The sequence below is a fragment of the Pseudophryne corroboree genome, chromosome 3, assembly GCF_028390025.1.
Source record: "Pseudophryne corroboree isolate aPseCor3 chromosome 3, aPseCor3.hap2, whole genome shotgun sequence".
NCBI lineage: Eukaryota > Metazoa > Chordata > Amphibia > Anura > Myobatrachidae > Pseudophryne > Pseudophryne corroboree.
In genome coordinates this window covers 33,484,293-33,499,403 of record NC_086446.1, presented here as the reverse complement: position 1 = coordinate 33,499,403, position 15,111 = coordinate 33,484,293, and the positions used below count along the sequence as shown (strand labels likewise).

Below are 15,111 nucleotides of genomic sequence, written 5' to 3'. Positions count from 1 at the left end.
CCGTGGCGATAAGGTTATCCGCTGATGCATCTGCAGATGCGATCCGGACCATTTGTCCAGCAGATCCCACTGAAAAGTTCGTGCGTGGAATCTGCCGAATGGGATTGCTTCGTAAGAAGCCACCATCTTTCCCAGGACTCTTGTGCATTGATGCACAGACACTTTTCCTGGTTTTAGGAGGTTCCTGACAAGTTCGGATAACTCCTTGGCTTTCTCCTCCGGAAGAAACACCTTTTTCTGAACCGTGTCCAGAATCATTCCCAGGAACAGCAGACGTGTTGTCGGGGTCAACTGAGATTTTGGAAAATTCAGAATCCACCCGTGTTGTTGCAGCACTACTTGGGTTAGTGCTACTCCGTCCTCCAGCTGTTCTCTGGACCTTGCCCTTATCAGGAGATCGTCCAAGTAAGGGATAATTAATACGCCTCTTCTTCGCAGAAGAATCATAATTTCGGCCATTACCTTGGTAAAGACCCGAGGTGCCGTGGACAATCCAAACGGCAGCGTCTGAAACTGATAATGACAGTTTTGCACCACGAACCTGAGGTACCCTTGATGTGAAGGGCAAATTGGGACATGCAGGTAAGCATCTTTTATGTCCAGGGACACCATAAAGTCCCCTTCTTCCAGATTCGCTATCACTGCTCTGAGTGATTCCATCTTGAAACTGAATTTTTGTATGTACAGGTTCAAAGATTTCAGACTTAGAATAGGTCTTACCGAGCCGTCCGGCTTCGGTACCACAAATAGCGTGGAGTAATACCCCTTTTCCTGTTGTAGGAGGGGTACCTTGACTATCACCTGCTGAGAAAACAGCTTGTGAATGGCTTCCAATACCGTCGCCCTGTCTGAGGGAGACGTTGGCAAAGCAGACTTTAGGAACCCGGCGAGGGGGAGACTTTTCGAATTCCAACCTGTAACCCTGAGATACTACCTGCAGGATCCAGAGGTCCACCTGTGAGCAAGCCCACTGCGCGCTGAAATTCTTGAGTCGACCCCCCACCGTTCCTGAGTCCGCTTGTAAAGCCCCAGCGTCATGCTGAGGGCTTTGCAGAACCCGCGGAGGGCTTCTGTTCCTGGGAAGGAGCTGCTTGCTGCCCTCTCTTACCCTTTCCTCTGCCTCGGGGCAGATATGACTGTCCTTTTGCCCGCTTCTTATAGGACCGAAAGGACTGCGGCTGAAAAGACGGTGTCTTTTTCTGTTGGGAGGGGGTCTGAGGTAAAAAGGTGGATTTCCCGGCAGTTGCCGTGGCCACCAAATCCGATAGACCGACGCCAAATAATTCCTCCCCTTTATACGGCAATACTTCCATATGCCGCTTGGAATCCGCATCACCTGACCACTGTCGTGTCCATAAACTTCTTCTGGCAGATATGGACATCGCACTTACTCTCGATGCCAGAGTGCAAATATCCCTCTGAGCATCTCGCATATAAAGAAAAGCATCCTTTAATTGCTCTAAAGTCTGTAAAATACTGTCCCTATCCAGGGTATCAATATTTTCAGTCAGGGAATCCGACCAGACCACCCCAGCACTGCACATCCAGGCTGAGGCTGGTCGCAGTATAACACCAGTATGTGTGTATATACTTTTTAGGGTAGTTTCCAGCCTCCTATCAGCTGGATCCTTGAGGGCGGCCGTATCAGGAGACGGTAACGCCACTTGTTTTGATAAGCGTGTGAGCGCCTTATCCACCTTAGGGGATGTTTCCCAGCGCGCCCTAACCTCTGGCGGGAAAGGGTATAATGCCAATAACTTTTTTGAAATTAGCACTTTTCTATCTGGGTTAACCCACGCTTCATCACATACATCATTCAATTCCTCTGATTCAGGAAAAACTACAGGTAGTTTTTTCACCCTCCACATAATACCCCTTTTTGTGGTACTTGTAGTATCAGAGATATGCAAAGCCTCCTTCATTGCCGTGATCATATAACGTGTGGCCCTACTGGAAAATACGTTTGTTTCTTCACCGTCGACACTAGATTCAGTGTCCGTGTCTGGGTCTGTGTCGACCGACTGAGGTAAAGGGCGTTTTACAGCCCCTGACGGTGTCTGAGACGCCTGGGCAGGTACTAACTGGTTTTCCGGCCGTCTCATGTCGTCAACTGATTTTTGTAATGTGCTGACATTATCACGTAATTCCATAAACAAAGCCATCCATTCCGGTGTCGACTCCCTGGGGGGTGACATCACCATTACCGGCAATTGCTCTGCCTCCACACCAACATCGTCCTCATACATGTCGACACACACGTACCGACACACAGCAGACACACAGGGAATGCTCTATTGAAGACAGGACCCCACTAGCCCTTTGGGGAGACAGAGGGAGAGTTTGCCAGCACACACCCAAGCGCTATAATATATATGGGAACAACCCTATATAAGTGTTGTATCCTTATAGCAGCTTAAATATAGTAATATCGCCAAAAAAAGTGCCCCCCCCTCTCTGTTTTACCCTGTTTCTGTAGTGCAGTGCAGGGGAGAGTCCTGGGAGCCTTCCTCACAGCGGAGCTGAGCAGGAAAATGGCGCTGTGTGCTGAGGAGAATAAGCCCCGCCCCCTATTTCGGCGGGCTCTTCTCCGGAGTTTGTGAGATCTGGCAGGGGTTAAATACATCCATATAGCCTCAAGGGCTATATGTGATGTATTTTTTAGCCATAAAAAAGGTATTATACATTGCTGCCCAGGGCGCCCCCCCAGCGCCCTGCACCCTCCGTGACTGCTGTGTGAAGTGTGCTGACAACAATGGCGCACAGCTGCAGTGCTGTGCGCTACCTCAGGAAGACTGAAAAGTCTTCTGCCGCCTGCTTCTGGACCTCTTCCATCTTCGGCATCTGCAAGGGGGGTCGGCGGCGCGGCTCCGGGACCGGACTCCATGGCTGGGCCTGTGTTCGATCCCTCTGGAGCTAATGGTGTCCAGTAGCCTAAGAAGCCAATCCATCCTGCACGCAGGTGAGTTCACTTCTTCTCCCCTAAGTCCCTCGTAGCAGTGAGCCTGTTGCCAGCAGGACTCACTGAAAATAAGAAACCTAAAAAACTTTTTCTAAGCAGCTCTGTAGGAGAGCCACCTAGATTGCACCCTGCTCGGACGGGCACAAAAACCTAACTGAGGCTTGGAGGAGGGTCATAGGGGGAGGAGCCAGTGCACACCACCTGATCCTAAAGCTTTATTTTTGTGCCCTGTCTCCTGCGGAGCCGCTAATCCCCCCCCCCCCCATGGTCCTGACGGAGTCCCCAGCATCCACTAGGACGTTAGAGAAATGCTTTTAATTTTCTGTTTGATGTAAGTGTGTTTTTGTCAAAATAAAAAACGTGTTTTATGGTTAAGCTCTACTGCACCATATATTTATCTTCTTGAGCTTCCAGTGCATCTGTGAGGATTAATGTTCTAAACCATCTATTGTGAGAACTAAGGATCGACGCCACCTGGTGGACGATATGCAATATTGACTCATATTTATGTGAGTTGAACAAATAAACACCTCCTATATTTATTACCAAAAATTGGTTGCACTATGTTCTGTGTGTCTTAATCTTTCAGATATTTACCTTCTTTTGAAATGAGATCATTCAACAGACAGCCATAGTCCAGTAGTTGTAAGTTATGCAGCTTGCAGATAGTTAATACCCCTTTCACATCGCACAAATAACCCGGTATCGTGTCGACCCGGGTCAGTGTGCGATGTGAAAGCACACTGGCTGAATTAGCGGGTCGCCTGACCCGGTAAATCAACCCGGTAAAAAAGAAGGGTTTTACCCGGGTTGATTACTGGGTCAGGTGCGGTGTGAATGGGAGCCGTGTCGATGCGACACGGTTCCCATTCACAAGATAGGGAGAGGCGGCGCAGGAGATGAGCTTATCTCCCGGCGCCGCCTCCACCCCCGCCCCTGCTGTATATTGCCGGGTCGGAAAGCCTGCAACGGAGCGCAAATGCCGGATCCCACCCGGTAAGTACACGTTTGTCTTACCGGGTAGGATCCGGCATTTGCAGTCTTAATGCAGCATTAGTATATCTCCATAAAAATATAAAATATAATTCTTACTTGGACCATTTGATTGGTTCCGTATTATTTGACTGAGATCTCACTCTCCTTCCTTCACCCTCTGGGGTGTCAAATGTGCACCTCCGAGAAGATACGAAATTCATCCAGTACCTCGTGACCTGTCACATCACGAGCACTATCCAAATTGTGTCATTATTATGTTTGGCCCCCTGCAGCCCCCTTCAGATTCCACACCCGCTGCCTGCACCGTGTTATATCCCTCCCCGTATCTCTATGTATGTAATTACCGCCAGTCCTCCGCCTGGAGCGCTACACACCCGACTTCCGCCCTTTGCGTTCCACCCGACTTCCGCCCTTTGCGTTCCACCCGACTTCCGCCCTTTGCGTTCCACCCGATTACCGCTCTTCCGGTAGATTGTTCAGAGCAATAAGAAGCTGCAGCAGCAGGAGATGGTGACTATTTTTATACAGGGGTAGCAGCCTGTGGTGTCCTGTAATTATTATAATACAGGGGAAGCTGCCGGTGGTGTCCTGTCATTATTATTATGCAAGGGGAGCAGCCTGTGGTGTCTTGTTATTATTATTATACGGGGGAAGCAGCCTGTGGTGTTCTGTTGTTAATATTACACAGGGGGAGTGGGCTGTGGTGACCTGTTGTTAAAATTATACAAGGGGAAGTGTCCTGTGGTGTCCTGTTGATAATATTATAAAGGGAGAGTGGCCTATGGTGTCCTGTTAATATTATACAGGGGGAGTGGCCTCTAGTTTCCTGTTGTTAATATTATACATGGGGAGCGGCCTGTGGTGTCCTGTTATTATTATACAGGAGGAGTAGCCTGTGGTGTCCTGTTATTATTATACAGGAGGAGTAGCCTGTGGTGTCCTGTTATTATTATACAGGGGGAGAGGCCTGAGATATCCTGTTGTTATTATTATTATACAGGAGGAGCAGCCTGTTTTGTCCTGTTGTTATTATTATACAGGGGGAGTGGCCTGTGGTGTCCTGTTATTATTATTATTATACAGAGGGAGCGACCTGTGGTGTCCTCTTATTTTTATAATACAGGGGAAGAAGCCTGTAGTGTCCTGTTATTATAATTATTATACGGCGGGAGCAGCCTGTAGTGTCCTGTTATTATTATTATTATTATACAGGGGGAGCAGCCTGTGGTGTCCTGTTATTATTATTATTATACAGGGGGAGCAGCCTGTGGTATCGTTATTATTATAATAATACAGGGGGAGCAGCCTGTGGTGTCCTGTTGTTATTATAATTATTATTATTATACAGGGGAAGCAGCCTATGGTGTCCAGTTATTAATATTATACAAAGGGAGCGGCCTGTGGTGTTCTGTTATTAATATTATAAAGGGGGAGCAGCCTGTGGTGTCCTGTTGTTATTATTATTACACAGGGGGAGTGGCCTGTGGTGACCTGTTGTTAAAATTATACAGAGGGAGTGGCCTGTGGTGTCTTGTTAATATTATAGAGGGTGTGGCTTGTGGTGTCCTTTTAATATTATACAGGAGTAGTGGCCTGTGGTGTCCTGTTATTAATATTATACTGAGGAAGCGACCTGTGGTGTCCTATTAGTATTATAATACAGAGGGAGTGATCTGTGGTGTCCTGTTATTATTATTATACAGGGGGCGCTGCCTGTGGTGTCCTGTTATTATTATTATTATTATTATTATTATTATTATAATACAGGGGGAGCAGCCTGTAGTGTCCTGTTATTATAATTATGATACAGGGGGAGAAGTCTGTGGTGTACTGTTGTTATGTTATACAGAGGGAGCGGCCTGTGGTGTCCTTTCATTAATATTATACAGACAGAGCGGCCTGTGGTGTTCTGGTAATATTATTATATAGGAGGAGCAGCCTCTAGTGTTCTGTTATTATACATGGGGAGCAGCCTGTGGTGTTCTGTTATTATTATTATCTAGGGGGAGCAGCTTGTGGTGTCCTGTTATTTTCTCTTACGTCCTAGAGGATGATGGGGACTCCATAAGGACCATGGGGTATAGACGGGCTCCGCAGGAGACATGGGCACCCAAAAGAACTTTCTAGTATGGTGTGCACTGGCTCCTGCCTCTATGCCCCTCCTCCAGACCTGTTCAGATCTTGTGCCCAGAGGAGATAGGGTGTATTACAGGGAGCTCTCCTGAGTTTTCTGTAAAAATAATTTTGTTAGATTTTTTATTTTCAGGAAGCTCTGCTGGCAACAGGCTCCCTGCATCGTGGGACTGAGGGGAGAGAAGCAGACCTACTTAAGTGATAGGCTCTGCTTCTTAGGCTACTGGACACCATTAGCTCCAGAGGGAGTCTGAACACAGGTCTCACCCTGGGGTTCGTCTCGGAGCCGCGCCGCCATCCTCCTCACAGATGCCGGAAAAAAGAAGCCGGGTGGGTATTTCAGACATAAGAAGACATCAGGCGGCAGAAGACTTCAGATCTTCATGAGATAAGCGCGCAGCTTCCTGCTCCCACACTTACACACACACACACATGGCACTGATGGGTGCAGGGGGGGCGCCCTGGGCAGCAATAAACCTCGTTTTAGGCAAAAAAGTATGTAGTTAGGCTGCGGAGGCAGTAAACTACGGATCCCCGCCATTTTTTTCAAATTCACGAGCAGGACCGAAGCCCGCCGCTCAGGGGGCGGAGCTTGATCCCTCAGCACTAACCAGCGCCATTTTCTCCACAGAGGCTGCAGAGAACGCTGGCTCCCCGGACTCTTCCCTGCTGAGCATCAGAGGGCTGAAAAAAAGAGAGGGGGGCACATAATTAAGGCGCAGTGAGTGGGAAAATCTATATACATTTATATATATATAAAAGCTATCTGGGTTTTTTTATTTCCTGGGTCAGTTGGCGCTGGTGTGTGCTGGCATACTCTCTCTATGTCTCTCCAAAGGGCCTTCTTTAGGAAATGGTCCCCTTATAGTTATATCCCAGTGTGTGCGGGGAGTCGGTACGTGTGTCGGCATGTCTGAAACGGAAGGCTTATCCAAAGAGGAGGTGGAACAGATGAGTGGTGTGTCTCAGTCGGCGGTGCCGACTCAGGATTGGATAGATATGTGGCATATGTTAAATGCTAGTGTAGCTTCACTGCATAAAAGACTGGACAAAGCAGAGTCCAGTGCGTCGGCAGGTAATCAATCTACGGATTATACCGACTCACAGGACCCGTCGTGGGTCTCAGAAAAGTCCCTTCTCACAAATAAGGGTGTTATGATTCCAGCACTCCTGGTCAGAGGAGATCGTATGGCAAGGACCGGAGCACTGGAACGGAATGCTGGGGAAGGGAATAGCCCTAACTCTGTTGTCTCATCCGTGCTGTCAGAAATCCCTTGCGAGACTATGGTTTCTTGAGCCCTTGGCAGCCGCGTTTGAAGGGCGGATTATGTCTGCCCAACTCCGATGCCCCCCGGTCTTAGTGAGAGACAAAGGGAAGTCCGAGACAGGATGATAACAAGAGGCCCTCTAACTAGACAACCTGGCCAGGGGCTACAAGCTAACTAAAAACCTAAGGTATGTGCGGAGAAACCGCCAGGGAAAAGGACAACCAAAATATCCACTTGTCCAATACTCCTACCCGGCACCGCCGAATACCAGAGTGGACCTGTGGAAGCGTAACCCTCCGCAAATGCTCCAAACACAAAATATAATGGGTAAAGCGGCCGAGCCGCTACACACGGCAAAGCCGCGACTCACGAACACCACTGGATGATAAACGGTGATCAGTCAGGACTCCAGGGACGAGATGATAACTCCCGAGTACAGGACTTCAGAGGACCAGAATGACCGGATACAGCAGGACTGGAAACAGACTCTCAGCAAACAAGACAGCATGCAGGAAGCTATTACCGGCGTCTGTGAGAAGCCCTGAGAGTGTATTTAATCAGGAGTCCTCCAATCAGCTGGTGACAGAGCTGATTAGAATAAATGCCGTGCAGCTGCCTTGCTGCACGGCCAAAGAACAGGTGCACCTATTAATTTAACAGGACCCAGCAACGGGGAACGCGGTCCGCCAGGCGTCCCCGTTGCTAGGGTCCGTGCGGCTCAGCGCGCCCGGCGTCTAGCGTTGCTAGGGAGCCGGCGGCTGTACGCGCACGGCGTCCCTAGTTGCTAGGCGCTGGGCCGCGCAGACAAGCGGACCCCGGCGCCTAACAGTACCCCCCCCTTGAGGAGGGGTCAAGGAACCCCTAAAGCCAGGGTTCCGAGGAAATTCCCGAAAAAATGCCCTCTTGAGCCTCGGGGCATGAAGATCCTTATCCAGGACCCAAGACCTTTCCTCCGGACCATAGCCTCTCCAGTGAACCAGAAAATAAAGCCGGCCCCGGGACAATTTGGAATCGAGAACCTTCTCCACCAAGAACTCCTGTTGTCCCTGTACATCCACCGGAGATCTACCCTGAGAGATCCTCCGAGGAAATCTACTGGAAGAAACGTATAGTTTCAACAGGGAGCAATGAAACGTATTTCCAATCCTGAGAGATCTTGGCAAACGTAACCGGAAGGCAACTGGGTTGACTCTTTTAATAATGAGAAATGGCCCAATAAATTTGGGTCCCAATCTAGCCGAGGATTGTCGAAGCCTGATGTTACGAGTCGACAACCATACCCTATCTCCCACCTTAAAAGTGCAAGGACGTCGGAGCCTGTCAGAAAATTTCTTCTCTCGAAAGGCCGCTTTTCTGAGACCAAGGTGCACTTTTTTCCAAATGGCTCTGAGATGGGAGGTTAAGGTTAGCGAGGAGACTGAGGAATGATGAAAAAAAGAATTAGCTCTGGGGTGAAAACCAAAAACTGAAAAGAATGGAGACACTTTAGTGGAGGAATGACAAGAATTATTGTAAGCAAACTCCGCCAACGGAAGAAACTCAGACCAATCATTCTGGAGTTTGGCTGAATACAAACGCAAATACTGTTTCAATGATTGGTTAACTCGCTCAGTTTGCCCGTTGGATTGTGGGTGGTAACCGGATGTTAACGACAATTTCATCTTTAATGAGGCACAAAAACATTTCCAGAATTGAGCGATGAATTGTGGACCCCGATCAGAAACAGTATCAGTAGGCAACCCATGAAGTCTGAAAACATGGCGGAGAAACAAAACTGCCAACCCTTGGGCGGATGGCAGTCGGGGAAGAGCAATGAGATGAGCCATCTTGCTAAAACGGTCCACCACCACCCATATGACTCGGAATCCGGCTGAAAGGGGAAGGTCAACCACAAAATCCATGGAAATATGAGACCATGGCCTGAGAGGGACATTTAAGGGCATAAGTTGCCAGATAGGCAAGGAACGGGGAACCTTATGCTGTGCACAACCTGACATGAAAAAACAAACTCCTTAACGTCTTTAGAAAGACCAGGCCACCATACTGAGCGGGAGACTAACTCCAAAGTCTTAGAGATTCCCGGATGCCCGGAAACTTTGTTATCATGGAATTCAGTTAAAACAGTAGCTCTCAAAAACTCAGGAACGTAAAGACGACCAGCAGGAGTATTTCCAGGAGCTTGGTGTTGAAGCTGTTTTAACTGGGTAAATAAATCTTGTGTGAGGCCTACCCAGATGACCGAAGATGGAAGTATGGGAGTAACAGGACTGTTATTGTGAACCGGAAGAAAGCTGCGTGACAGGGCATCAGCCTTGGTATTCTTGGAACCAGGCCTGAAAGTGATTATAAATTTGAAACGAGTAAAAAATAACGCCCAACGTGCCTGCCGGGCATTAAGCCGCTTAGCCAATTCGATGTATTGCAGGTTTTTATGGTCAGTCAATACTGAAATAGTATGTTTTGCTCCCTTCAGCCAATGCCTCCACTCCTCGAAAGCCCACTTTATCGCCAGCAACTCCCGATTACCAACGTCATAGTTGGATTCAGCGGAGGAGAATTTCCTGGACATAAAGGCACAAGGATGTAACTCCAGAGACTCCGGATCCTTTTGAGAAAGGATAGCCCCCACTCCAACCTCCGAGGCATCAACCTCCACAACAAAGGGCAATTCCGGATTGGGATGTCTGAGGACTGGAGCCGAGACAAAGGCTTGTTTCAAGGCCCGAAAGGACAACTCAGCTTCACGCGACCAGTTGGTAGGATCCGCTCCTTTCTTTGTCAGGGCTACAATGGGAGCAACCAGGTCAGAAAAAGAATGAATGAACCTCCTATAATAATTCGCAAACCCTAAAAAGCGCTGAATTGCTTTTAAATTGGTGGGTTGCGCCCAACTAAGGATGGCCTGGAGCTTCTTTGGTTCCATGGAAAATCCTGAGGGGAAATAATGTACCCTAAAAAAGATACCTCCGTGACATGAAACTCACACTTCTCCAGCTTGGCATATAAATGATTCTCACGTAACTTTTGAAGAACCAGACGCACCTGGGTAACATGTTGTTCCATTGATTTAGAATAAATCAGGATGTCGTCTAAGTAAACGACCACGAATTTCCCTAGGAAGTCACGGAGCACATCGTTAATGAGGTCTTGAAAAACTGCTGGAGCATTGGACAAGCCGAACGGCATCACCAGGTACTCGTAGTGACCCGACTGAGTACTGAAGGCCGTCTTCCACTCATTTCCAGATTTGATTCGGATGAGGTTGTACGCTCCTCTAAGGTCAATTTTAGAAAAAATCACAGCCGAACGTAACTGATCAAAGAGGACAGAAATCAACGGCAAAGGATAAGTATTTTTAACTGAGATCTTATTCAGGGCTCTAAAGTCAATGCAAGGTCTAAGCGAGCCATCCTTTTTCTCCACAAAGAAGAAGCCTGCACTTAAAGGAGATTTTGATGGTCTAATAAATCCTTTCCCTAGGCTCTCCTTAACATAATCATTCATGGCCGCAGTTTCTGGCCCGGATAAAGCATATAATCTTCCCTTTGGCAATGCGGCACCAGGAATTAGCTCAATAGCACAATCATAAGGCCGATGGGGAGGCAGAATGTCCGCATTGCCTTTGGAGAACACATCAGCAAACTCCTGGTATTCCACAGGAATGAGTTCAGGAATGGCAGCTGCTACTCTGACTGGAAACGTAATACATTCCTTATCACAAAAGGTACCCCATTGTGAAATCTCCCCCGACCGCCAAGCAATGGTGGGATTATGAAAGGCCAGCCAAGGGTGACCCAGAACAACTGGAACTGCTGGGCAATGTGTAAGAAAGAACTCAATTTTTTCGGAATGTAGAGCTCCTACAGTAAGTAGTACCGGGGGTGTACAGAGAGAGATAACCCCATTGGACAGCGGACTCCCATCTAAGCCATGCATGGTGACACACCTACCCAAAGGTAACTGAGGAATGCCTAAGGCTTTAGCCCAAGTTAAGTCCATAAAGTTTCCTGCAGCTCCACTGTCGACAAAAGCCGACACAGAAGAACTGAGGCTGCCAAAGGAAACTTTAACTGGAACTAAAAGGGAGTTATTCGAGGAGATAAGCTGCAGACCTAGGTGAACCCCCTCACAATTCACCTGGTCAAAGCGTTTCCCGACTTGTTCGGACAGTTACGAGCAAAATGTCCCTTACCCCCACAGTACAGACAAAGACCGGAATTTTGCCTTCTGGCTCTTTCCTCAGGAGACAGCCGGGAGAGACCCATCTGCATGGGCTCCTCCACGTCTTCAGGAATGGAATATACACACGGACTGGACCTTACAGGTGCTCCTCTTTCAGCCCTCCGCTCTCTGAGACGACGACCAATCTTAATAGAAAGCTCCATGAGTTTATCGAGAGTCTCAGGAGCGGGGTACTGAAGGAGACTGTCTTTTATAGATTCTGATAAGCCGAGGCGAAACTGACTGCGCAGGGCTGGATCATTCCAGCCACAGTCGTTCGACCAACGGCGGAACTCCGTACAATAAACCTCCGCAGGATTTCTACCTTGTTTGAGAGCGCGCAGCTGACTTTCAGCGGACGCCTCTCTATCAGGGTCATCATACAAGAGCCCTAAAGACTTAAAAAAAGCGTCAACTGACAACAATGCAGGATCTTCTGCTCTTAAACCAAATGCCCAGGTCTGAGGATCCCCCTGGAGTAAAGAAATAATAATCCCAACCCGCTGAGATTCAGTACCAGATGAAGTCGGTCTTAAACGAAAATAAAGTTTACAGGATTCTTTAAAATTAAAAAACTCTTTTCTATCCACAGAAAAACGGTCAGGCCAATGCATCTTTGGTTCAGGGACTACCCTTGGGGAAGCTCGCAAAAGATCTTCCTGCGACTTCACCCGAAGAGAAAGATCCTGAACCATCTGAGTAAGTTCTTGAATCTGGCTGACTAAGAGCTGACCAGGATTTGGCCCTAACCCTGTCGGATTCATGAGGCCGATAACTCTCACAAAACTGAATGAGAAAAAAAAAATTAAACCCCGTTTAATTTAAAGTTTTGGTATGGCCGGTAATAATGTTATGATTCCAGCACTCCTGGTCAGAGGAGATCGTATGGCAAGGACCGGAGCACTGGAACGGAATGCTGGGGAAGGGAATAGCCCCTGGCGCCCTAACTCTGTTGTCTCATCCGTGCTGTCAGAAATCCCTTGCGAGACTATGGTTTCTTGAGCCCTTGGCAGCCGCGTTTGAAGGGCGGATTATGTCTGCCCAACTCCGATGCCCCCCGGTCTTAGTGAGAGACAAAGGGAAGTCCGAGACAGGATGATAACAAGAGGCCCTCTAACTAGACAACCTGGCCAGGGGCTACAAGCTAACTAAAAACCTAAGGTATGTGCGGAGAAACCGCCAGGGAAAAGGACAACCAAAATATCCACTTGTCCAATACTCCTACCCGGCACCGCCGAATACCAGAGTGGACCTGTGGAAGCGGAACCCTCTGCAATTGCTCCAAACACAAAATATAATGGGTAAAGCGGCCGAGCCGCTACACACGGCAAAGCCGCGACTCACGAACACCACTGGATGATAAACGGTGATCAGTCAGGACTCCAGGGACGAGATGATAACTCCCGAGTACAGGACTTCAGAGGACTAGAATGACCGGATACAGCAGGACTGAAACTGACTCTCAGCAAACAAGACAGCATGCAGGAAGCTATTACCGGCGTCTGTGAGAAGCCCTGAGAGTGTATTTAATCAGGAGTCCTCCAATCAGCTGGTGACAGAGCTGATTAGAATAAATGCCGTGCAGCTGCCTTGCTGCACGGCCAGAGAACAGGTGCACCTATTAATTTAACAGGACCCAGCAACGGGGAACGCGGTCCGCCAGTGGCGTCCCCGTTGCTAGGGTCCGTGCGGCTCAGCGCGCCCGGCGTCTAGCATTGCTAGGGAGCCGGCGGCTGTACGCGCACGGCGTCCCTAGTTGCTAGGCGCCGGGCCGCGCAGACAAGCGGACCCCGGCGCCTAACAAAGGGACACAGATACCGACACGGACTCTTATTTCAGTGTCGACTATGATGAAGCAAGATTGCACCCCAGGGTGGCAAAAAGTATTCAGTGCATGATTATTGCAATAAAAGATGTGTTACATATCACTGATGAGCCCTCGGTGCCCAACACGAGGATACACATGTTTAAGGGAAAGAAACAAGTTATAAACTTTCCTCCTTCCCATGAAATTATTGAGTTATGTGAAAAAGCATGGGAAACTCCAGATAAGAAACTGCAGATTCCCAAAAGGGTTCTTATGGAGTACCCTTTCCCTACACAGGACAGGGTACGTTGGGAATCCTCTCCCACAGTGGACAAAGCCTTAACACGCCTTTCCAAGAAGGTGGCGCTACCATCCCCTGACACAGCGGCCCTCAAGGATCCTGCGGACCGCAGGCAAGAGACTACACTAAACTCTATCTACACTCAGACCTCGCTTAGACCGGCAATTGCATCGGCATGGGTATGTAGTGCAGTAGCAGCTTGGACGGATACTGTCAGCTGACCTTGATACCCTAGATAGGGATACAATTTTGTTAACATTAGCTCATATTAAGGACGCAGTCTTATATATGAGGGACGCTCAAAGAGACATTGGTTTACTGGGTTCAAGAGCCAATGCTATGGCTATTTCGTCAAGAAGAGCCTTATGGATCCGCCAATGGACGGGGGATGCAGACTCAAAAAGGCATATGGAGGTTTTACCTTACAAAGGTGATGTATTGTTTGGGGACGGCCTCACGGACCTGATCTCTACAGCTACCGCGGGTAAGTCTACCTTTTTACCTTTTGTTCCTCAACAGCAAAAGAAACCCCAACAATATCAGATGCAGTCCTTGTGGTCGCATAGATCCAGGAGAAGTCAGGGCTCCTCTTTCCTCACCAGAGGTAAGGGTAGAGGCAAGAGGACACCTGCTGTGGCTGGTTCCCAAGAGCAGAAGTCCTTCCCGGCTTCCGATAAGTCTACCACATGACGCTGGGGCTCCCCTGCGGGGGTCCGCACAGGTGGGGGCACGCCTTTGACTATTCAGCCAAGTCTGGGTACAGTCAGACGTGAACCCTTGGGTGATAGAAATAGTCTCCCAGGGCTATAAGCTGGAATTCAAAGAGGTGCCCCCACTCCGATTTTTCAAGTCGGCCTTACCAGCTTCTACCCCAGAGCGGGAAGTAGTGCTAGCTGCAATTCAAATGCTGTGTCAACAGCGAGTGAATATCAGGGTTCCCCTGAGCCAACAGGGAAAAGGGTATTATTCAACCCTAATTGTGGTTCCGAAACCGGATGGTTTGGAAAGGCCCATTTTAAACCTAAAATCCCTGAACCTGTACCTGAAAAGATTCAAATTCAAGATGGAATCGCTCCGAGCGGTGATAGCCTGCCTGGAAGGGGGGATTTTATGGTGTCACTGGACATAAAGGATGCTTACCTTCATGTCCCCATATATCCCTCTCATCAGGAATACCTGATATTCGCGGTACAGGATTGTCATTATCAGTTTCAGATGTTGCCGTTTGGGCTGTCCACGGCCCCGAGGATTTTCACCAAGATAATGGCGGAAATGATGGTGATCCTGCGCAAGCGAGGAGTCACAATTATCCCATACTTGGACGATCTCCTGATAAAAGCGAGATCAAGAGAGCAATTACTGGAGAACGTGTCACTCTCTCAGAGAGTGCTTCAACAACATGGGAGGATTCTCAATCTACCAAAGT

General features: G+C 48.6%; 2 protein-coding genes across 5 annotated transcripts in view; one reads left to right on the top strand and one right to left on the bottom strand.

The window, feature by feature from the left end:
• LOC135054616 (zinc finger protein OZF-like) overlaps positions 1-4,255 on the bottom strand; it is a 53,020-nt gene extending 48,765 nt beyond the window's left edge. For all 3 annotated transcript variants that reach the window (XM_063957817.1, XM_063957815.1, XM_063957816.1), the window contains exon 1: positions 4,052-4,255. The gene's annotated coding sequence lies outside the window, so the exon portion shown is untranslated. The remainder of the gene's footprint in view (positions 1-4,051) is intronic.
• Positions 4,256-4,261: 6 nt separating this feature from the next.
• LOC135054608 (oocyte zinc finger protein XlCOF6-like) overlaps positions 4,262-15,111 on the top strand; it is a 42,868-nt gene continuing 32,018 nt past the window's right edge. For both annotated transcript variants that reach the window (XM_063957797.1, XM_063957796.1), the window contains exon 1: positions 4,262-4,465. The gene's annotated coding sequence lies outside the window, so the exon portion shown is untranslated. The remainder of the gene's footprint in view (positions 4,466-15,111) is intronic.